The 8,679-nt window shown below is 40.4% G+C and overlaps 1 pseudogene; it reads left to right on the top strand.

The window, feature by feature from the left end:
- The first annotated feature begins 2,031 nt into the window (after positions 1-2,031).
- Positions 2,032-3,390, top strand: LOC100596267 (annotated as a pseudogene).
- The last annotated feature ends 5,289 nt before the right edge of the window (positions 3,391-8,679 follow it).

Here is an 8,679-nt window from a genome sequence, read left to right as displayed (position 1 = left end):
AGGTAAAAAGGCACGGAGTTCCAGTAGCCAAGCTCTACCTTTCCGGAAGTTGGAAGGAATACAAAGCATATGGGCCTGGGGTTTAGGAATGAGAAAGCATCACATTTTAGGATGGGTGATGGTTAAATGTTCAGCCTTGCCATAGGACCAACCTGGATTTAAAGTTTAGGTCTTCTTCCTGCTGGCTGTGTGACCTCTCTCAGGAAAGGTTGTGTGTTTCCTCTCTAGGAAAGTTATGCCTACCTCATTAAATAACATGTTTGTAAAATACTCAGAGTAATGGCTGGCACAAAGTAAACACTCAGTAAATGGTAGCTCTTCTTCTTATTATTATTTTTCTGGAAGCTCTGAAGAAGTTGAAGATAGGCTTGCCCCCCTCATTTCCACAGCAATTCATTAAGGAAATGTTTTCCAACTTGGGAACTTTTGTCTTCATTATTATTATTTTTGTTATCATTATCTTTTGAGACAGGGTCTTGCTCTGTCACCCAGGCTGGAGTGCAGTGGTGCAACCACAGTTCACTGCAACCTTGACCTCCCAGGCTCGAGTGATCCTCCCATCTTAGCCTCCCGAGTAGCTGAGACTACAGGCACTTGCCATCATACCTGGCTAATTTTCATATTTTTTTGTAAAGACAGGGTTCTGGGTTTCTCCATGTTGCTCAGGGTAGTCTCGAACTCCTGGGCTCAAGTGATCCTACTGCTTTAGCCTCCCAAAGTGCTGTGATTACAGGCTTACAGGAGTGAGCCACCATGCCTGGCCTCTTTGTTATGATTAATTAGCATTCATATAACTTAATGTTCCAAATGTTCTGACAAAAATTTGTTTGCAACTTTAATACCACTCCTGACAGAAGGTAGGTGCTACAACAAAAGAGGAGTGAGGAGAACATAATTAAAAGAGCATATTGAGATAAGTAACTTATGACCCAAATTACGGATCTGAACACTGCACCAACCAAGACTGCGTGCTGACGATGTGTCCATTCTTCTAACCCAACTGGTTACCACTAAATCCCCTCACCTGTTGTGCATGGACTGTCCCTTCAGCAGAAATGCCTGGAATTACTTTGTTTCTACATAAAAATTTTACAGTGTTCAACTGGTATCCTGAAATCTTTGCAAGGAGTTACATGCTGTTTCAAAGATTCATAAGGAAATTGACTATTTGAATTTAGAAGTGCATTTTCCGTAAAAGCTTGATTTGAACAATTTACTTCTGAGGTGAGTCCACCAAATGAATGCATAATGCAATTGAAAAATTAAATATTTTAAAAGAGGCAGTTTAAAAAAACTGATATAATAATTGGCTATTAGGCAGAATAGGAAAATAGTGTTTGTCAATGAAACAGTAGCCCCAGGTTCAGTCCTCTGCTCAGCTACTCTCTGGTTGTGTGAATCTGACCAGATCATTTTACTTCTCCATCCCACAGTTTCTTCATCGGTAAATGAAAGCGTAGGAAGACTTTTAAAAAGTCTTTCCTATTCCTATACCCACTAAAAGGAACTGAAAGAAGCTAATTATAGATGGAAACAGTATACAGTGAAACTAAGAAAGGCTCTAACCTCATGCTACTAACTCATCAACATCATCCACAAAGATGATCATCCAAAAGAACATCACATGAAATGACCTAAAAGAGAAGCAGTGTTCTGATGCAGGACTCTCTTGCTCCTGGACACAATGAAAACTAGAGATGAGACTGAAGCACTTCTAATTCTATCCAGTTTAGAGGAACGAAGTCTTCAAAGAAAGGGTGGGCGTCAGGGAAGACAGCAAACATTCTACTTTGAAACATTCGCCTGCTTAAATTATCTCCAAGAGGCAGTATCTCCAGAAGTCCTATTTAGGTTGGATTTGAGGAGAGATATTTGTTAGAAGCGGGGCCTTAAAGCTGATTTTGCAAAGTACTTTACATCAGACTGAGTGAATGTCAAAGGTCAATATCAAAGAACTGGGGAGAGGGCACTAATAAAATTATGGAGCCAACAGTCCCCAGGTACTCCCTGGCTCCGCCATAGATGGAAATAATGGGACAGGAGGAGGAAGCCTTCAACGAAGGAGAAACTGTTTTCTTCTTTGTAGAAACCACTTGGAGGGCAGTCATTGGGAAAACTGAAAGGCCACTGAAGCCCCAAGCTCAAATCAGCTGACAGCTGTGCAGCCCTTTGTGTCTCAGTGTCCCTAGTGTGACAAGACGAGGGGAACTTGAGGCCACAGAAATCCAGCAGTTAATCCATCTCATAGTGCGGAGGAGTGAGACCTACCAGAAGGAATAGAAATGTGTCATGCCCAATTGTTGAGGGAGCCCACATCGGCTACAAACACGGGCCTTTCTTTATAATAAGATCAGGGGAAAATTCCAAGTAGACTGGAGAAAAATGAAGAATCAGGAAAGAGGTCAAGTCAGGCGATCAGCAAATGGCTTCCTGTGAAATAGATTTGGGGCATCAAACAGCAGAGAACTGTAAACAAAATGTTGAACTTGAACTCTAAATGATCTCTAAATCTCGTTCCAACTCTAATATCGCGAGGGTCGGTGCATAAGAAATCTTTATCACAAATTTGATACTTATAAATCTGAAACACAGATTTAAGTGGAAAAGAATGAAGGTGGTAAGCGAGGACTTCATGGTGATTCTGAGGGGGTCTTTGAGTACTTGCAAACACTTTGGATTCAAGGGTTTTGCTATCATTGATTTTACCTGCAATGTGAAGGCTCTCCTAGCAGGGTGCAGAACTGTGCAAAGAGGAGCACAACTCACTCTCTGTGGCCTACAAAAACATCGTTGAAGGCTACAGGTCCGCCTGGAGGGTCTCTTGAGCATTGAGCAGAAAACCAAAACCTCTGACAAGAAGTTGCAGCTGATCAAGAACTATTGGGAGTGAGCTTCGCATCACTGAGAAAAAAACAAAAAACAACAGAAAACTATCAGGAGAAAGTCAAGTCTGAACTGAGATCCATATGCATTACTGTCTTGCAATTTTTGGATAACTATTTACTATCCAATGCAACTAATCTAGAGAGTACGATCTTTTATCAAAAATAAAGGGAGATTACTTCCAGTACCTTTGTTGCATGTGGCGATGGTTGAAACAAATGATAATTCCCAAAGAGTTTCCTAAGAGGCATTTGATATAGTAAAGAGATGTAATCCATATACGTCTTAATATTTCTGTACTTTACTACGAGATCCTTAATAACCCAGAGCTTGCCTGTGAACTGACTAAAACCACTTTTGATGAGGCCATAGAAGAACTTGATACACTGAGTGAAGATTCAAAGACAGCACCCTTATCATGCAGTTGCTTATAGAGACAACCTAACATTATGGCCATCAGACAGTGCAAGAGAAGAATGTTATGTGGCAGAAGAGACAGAAAAGTAAACGCATACAAGGCATAATCTTTCTTCCCTTCAAGAAACTTTTGTACACATCTTCATTGCCTTTTCCACTTGGATTTCCTGTAGAAAAGAAACCCATTCATGATGGCCGGGCGCGGTGGCTCATGCCTATAATCCCAACACTTTGGGAGGCTGAGGCAGGCAGATCATGAGGTCAGGAGTTCGAGACCAGCCTGGCCAACATGGTGAAACCCCATCTCTTCTAAAACTACAAAAATTAGCTGGGTGCGGTGGCAGGCACCTGTAATCCCAGCTGCTCGGTAGGCTGAGGCAGGAGAATCGCTCGAACCCGGGCAGCAGAGGTTGCAGTGAGCTGAGATCGCGCCACTGCACTCCAGCCTGGGCGACACAGTGAGACTCCATCTCAAAAAAAAAAAAGAAAGAAATTCATGCGTATGGAATCAACCCCTTTATAGTCTTTTCACAATGCAGCTTTGGGAAAACTCCATTTCTTTCGTTTGTCCTGGTCCTCCTGGTGTACAGTTACTGCTATAGAAAAGTATTAATGGCTTCATTTCATATAAAATATTAGTAACTTCCACTTATATAGTGGACTAAAAATGTACTTGATATTTAAGTAATCTTAACTAATTCTGCAAGCAATATATTTTGTACCACCGTAAAGTTCTGAAAATATAGTTAATTACAATTCAAGAGTATTCCCTATGTAACTTCTTGATTTCTTTATTCCTTCCCTTACTCTTCTTCAAGGGTTTCCTTTCAGTATGGAACCTTTCTGGCCTTGGGGGAAATTGAAATGTCTCCTATATAATAGTTTATGGAGGTCATGTATATCCATAACAACAAGGTTTTCATTTGCTGCTGTTTAAGTTGACAACTTCCCTTCCCAATAAAAATTCATGTACACCTCTTGTCTTTTACTTCCAGTATTCATCTTACTATGTAATAGAAGTATCATGTTGCTGTGAGGACACACGCATTGCTTTAGGTAAATTAAAGTGCATATCATTACTTAATACCCTAGAAAGCAGAAATACATTACACAAGTCCAATTCTAAAACTTTAGTACTTTTCCATGCAGATTTGTGCACATGTGAGAGGGTATCCATTTCATCTAGTGACTGCTCCTCAGAGTTGGACCAGCATTTTGTGTTGCTAATGCTCTGTGGTCCCAAAAAAGTCTTGCAAAAATGTTGTGCCCTGTGTAATAGCAGAGGAGCATAAAATAAACTTACACTTCATAAGCCGTTTACTATTGCTTTGTAACAATTGCCTACTCATATTTTAAGGAATAGGTGAGTTTGCTACTTTCTGAAGTTTATCACAGTTCCCTTGTATCTTATGCAAAGTGTGGTAATGATACCCATAGTTCTGCATCGTGATACCCTTATCTAGAGAAACCCGGAGATGTAAAAAATTGTACTACATTTCTCAGAGTGTTTTAACATAGATCAGCATCACAGGCTATCTATTCTTCAGATATAAATTATACATGTTAAGTGTTATATGGAATAAAGTGGACATTTTAAAGCTAGAAATAAAATGGAGTGTATGACAGAATCCTACTCGAAGAAATGATTATAGGGAAGGTACTAGGTCAGACAGTTCCCATTCTGGTCAGCAGGTGGCACTAGAGTAGCTTGGATGCCAAATGGAACAAAGGGCAAAAATAGATCTGGATCAAAACAACCTTTGGGTGAAAGTGCAGGAGAGGCAGGTGACTGGTTGTTTACATTTCAATATGTCTCATCTCTCTTTCTAAATTGTTCATTGTTTGAAGTGAGGCACACTTCTAGGTACAACTAAAAGTTGTACTGAACCTTTCTGTGCCTTGGACTCTTACCTGAAAATGGATACAATAATAATGCCTACCTTTTAGCATTATTGTGAGCTGTTGTGAGAATAATGAATTAATGCATGTCAGTGCAACAGTGCAGATTGCAGAGTAAGTGTTCAATAAATGTCTATTATTATGACTCTGCACAATGACCACGAGGCACACATAGTAGAAATTCAAAAGGTATTAGTGGATGCGGAATTGCATGGGATGCTCATAAGCCTGATGTTTATAACTCAGAGACCACCTAGTATTAAAATATCTGTAAGACAGATTGGTATGGGAATAATTGGGAATAATTACTTGCATTAATAATGTGACTGTTTTAAATGTAACCTCAAGAGTTCACTGAAATGCTGTCTCTCTGAGTATCATTTAGTTCACTGAGTCTTTTCAGAGATGTATTGTGAGGGAAATCTAAAACAGTAATAAATATTGCAAAGCTAGGCAATCCTATTCTGGTGTGTTCCTTCAGCAAGAAGTGTCAGTCTCAAACGTGTTCAGCTCAGCCCAGACACAGGAAACGAAGAAAGACCTTCCGCTTTATGAATTCAGTTCCATCATTACCTAGAAAGCCACTCAAGATATACAAAATGTTAGAAGAAAGAGGCTCGTATTGGTCATGCTGTTCTAAGCTTCATATTCAGTGGACCAGGGGGAACTCTTGAGTACTTGCTCAGCCATCAAGCTGCACTTTCCCTTGCAAACTTCTGACTCTGCAAGTTCAGATCTTAAGAGTAGGGCTTCTATCCAGCTTCCAGGTTTTCATGCCACTTTTTCCTGAGAGTATAGCTCTGCACTCACCACCAGATAGGCCCTTGACAACCTGCCTATCCATTTCTTACCCTCTTATCCTGTTACCTGAACTATGCTACTGTCTGCCATATACTGAATGAGATCCTGCTTCAAACCCCATGGATCCTTCTGGAAAGATTATCACTGCTTCTCTGACTATAAGTGCTACTGTTACAGCTTAGATTCACCTGGTATTCCCCATGCCACTTTATTTATTTTCATTTTTTTTGAGACAGGGTCTTGCTCTGTTGCCCAGGCTGGAGGCCAGTGGCATGCTCATAGCTCACTGCAACTTTTGATTCCTGGGCTCAAGCAATCCTCCCACCTCAGCCTCTCAAGTAGCTAAGAATACAGGCAGGCACCACCATGTCTAGCTAATTTTTAATTTTTTTGTAGAAATGGCATCTTGCTATGTTGTCCAGGCTGGTCTCAAACTCTTAGCCTCAAGTGATTATCCTGCCTCAGCCTCCCTAAGTGCTGGAATTAAAGATGTGAGCCACCCTGTACACCCGCCTCCACTCTACTTTAGACCCTCCTGTTGGGACCACTGACCATCCCTAGCAGAGGCAGGCCCAGCTGCTGTCTTTTATAATCCTTCCCTTCCCTGGCCTGTCCCCACATTTACCTTCCTTTTTTTGTTTGTATGTTTTTGTTTTTGTTTGTTTCCCTACTGGCTCAGAAAACCTCATTCATAGCTGATAGGAAGGTAAGATTGGAAGGGAATAAGAAAAAGGCAAATATTACAAGGAGGAGGAGTGATAAGAATACTTTGAGCTCCAGAGATGTAAATACTATGCATAGGAAATAGAAAATAAACAAAATGATTCTGAAATTTCCACATAAGGGAGGAAATATAATTTCATATACAGGCAATATGAAAATAAAATTGGATTTAACTCTGATCCCTGCCTCTTCCACCTACAGGTGATATGACCTTGTGCAAGGTTAAGCCCTCTGAGTCTATTTCCTCACTTATACAATGAGGTTATAAAATGGTTCATTTTGCAGGGTTATTGTGAAGACTAAATACGATGACGCATATGAAAATGCTCCATTTATGCCTGGCAACTGTCCTGCCCATGTCTTAGGTTAGAGGTTGAAAGGTGAAACTATTGGCTGAATTTGGTTCAAAGATATGTTTTGTTTTGCCTTGAGTTAGGGTACCCAAGACCAGCCCCAGGTTTGATGATTCACTAGGAGGACTTATAGGACTCACATATAGTAATACTCATGATTATGATTGGCAAAAGGATACAAAGCACAATCAGCAAGGAAAAAGGCACATGGGTCAAAATCCAGGATATACCAGCCACAGACTTTCAAGGGTCGTCTCCCATGGAGTTCACACAGGATGTGCTCAATTGCCCCAGTAATGAGTTGTGATAAAACATGTGAAATGATGCCAACCAGGAAATTAGTTACAGACTCAGGGCTCAGGGCTTTTATTGGGGCCTAGTCATATAGGCAGCCTCTGCCAGGCACATACTCAAATTTCAGAGTCCTAGAAGGAAAGCAGGTAGTCAGCATAAACATGCTGTCTACACAAAAAGTTTAGGCACAGCGAGTCACTCTTACCAGTTCTGGGAACGGTGGGAACCCTCCTGAAATCCAAGTTCCCAGATGCCAGCCAAGGGCCGGCTTTGTAAGCGGGCCTTTCCAAGGATAAGCAGTTAGGGCTGCTACCTCAACTTTTTGTTGCACAGATCTGCACAGGGTTTGCCTATGCAGGTTTCTTTGTTTTATTTATATTTTACTTAGTTGCCATTTTTTAAATATTAAGATATTTCACTGAGGATTTCCATCTTCATGTGAAAAATCAAGTAGTTAAAAAATAGATTCATATTCCCACATGGCAACAATTGGTAGTCCCTTTTAGATAAGGCTTCATATTCCCTCAAATTCCTCCTAGTCTCTGCCACTCCCAATAGTGTTTCCCACACTGAGCACCAACTGCCATTTACATCCTGCTTTTGCGAATCTGGCCTTGGCCGCTTGGACCAGGAATGGCCAATTGACCAGACGACAAGAGAAAGAAGCAGGCACGTGGAATACCACTGAGTCGTGATAATGAACAATGATGCAAACAGGTCATGGTTAATGAATTCCTGCTGTTGAGGTCACCAGAAATGCCATGAAATCAGAACTCCTCTTTGCCACCCTCTATTATAGCAGTTACTTGTGGGTATTCTTGGGTTGATATGACAACACTTTCATTGCTATATATAATAAGTCGTCTTTATTTAAGCTAACTCCAGTCAGTCTTTTCTCCTGCCCACCTAAAGATCACTGATCGGAAAAGTGTTAATATAAATTAATTATTACATATATTTGCCCGTTAGAACTTTGTAACTTGAAGTCATTGTTATTGTCATCCCCATTAAGACTTGTGATCACAGACTAAAATATGTCAACAGAAAGGTAAATCTTGTTCAAAGGAAATCGATCCAATCATGTAGTTGTGTGTATCAATATGCCCTTTTATTTACTAACTCAACTACTGTGTGATCAAATGAAATTTCATCTTTATATTCCTAGCATCTAGAAAAGTAGCAGCTATGGAGTTGGATTCAATAAATGTTTCCTAACTTTAGAAAGTTCACCTATAACAAGGTCCAGAAACCCAAGGATAGAAATAATGAAAATCATTATGCTCATGCTAAAAAGGGGAAAATGCAAGTG

This window comes from Nomascus leucogenys, chromosome 10, assembly GCF_006542625.1.
Source record: "Nomascus leucogenys isolate Asia chromosome 10, Asia_NLE_v1, whole genome shotgun sequence".
Classification (NCBI taxonomy): domain Eukaryota; kingdom Metazoa; phylum Chordata; class Mammalia; order Primates; family Hylobatidae; genus Nomascus; species Nomascus leucogenys.
The sequence above is the reverse complement of the archived record's forward strand: the minus strand, read 5'-3'. Positions and strand labels throughout refer to the sequence as shown.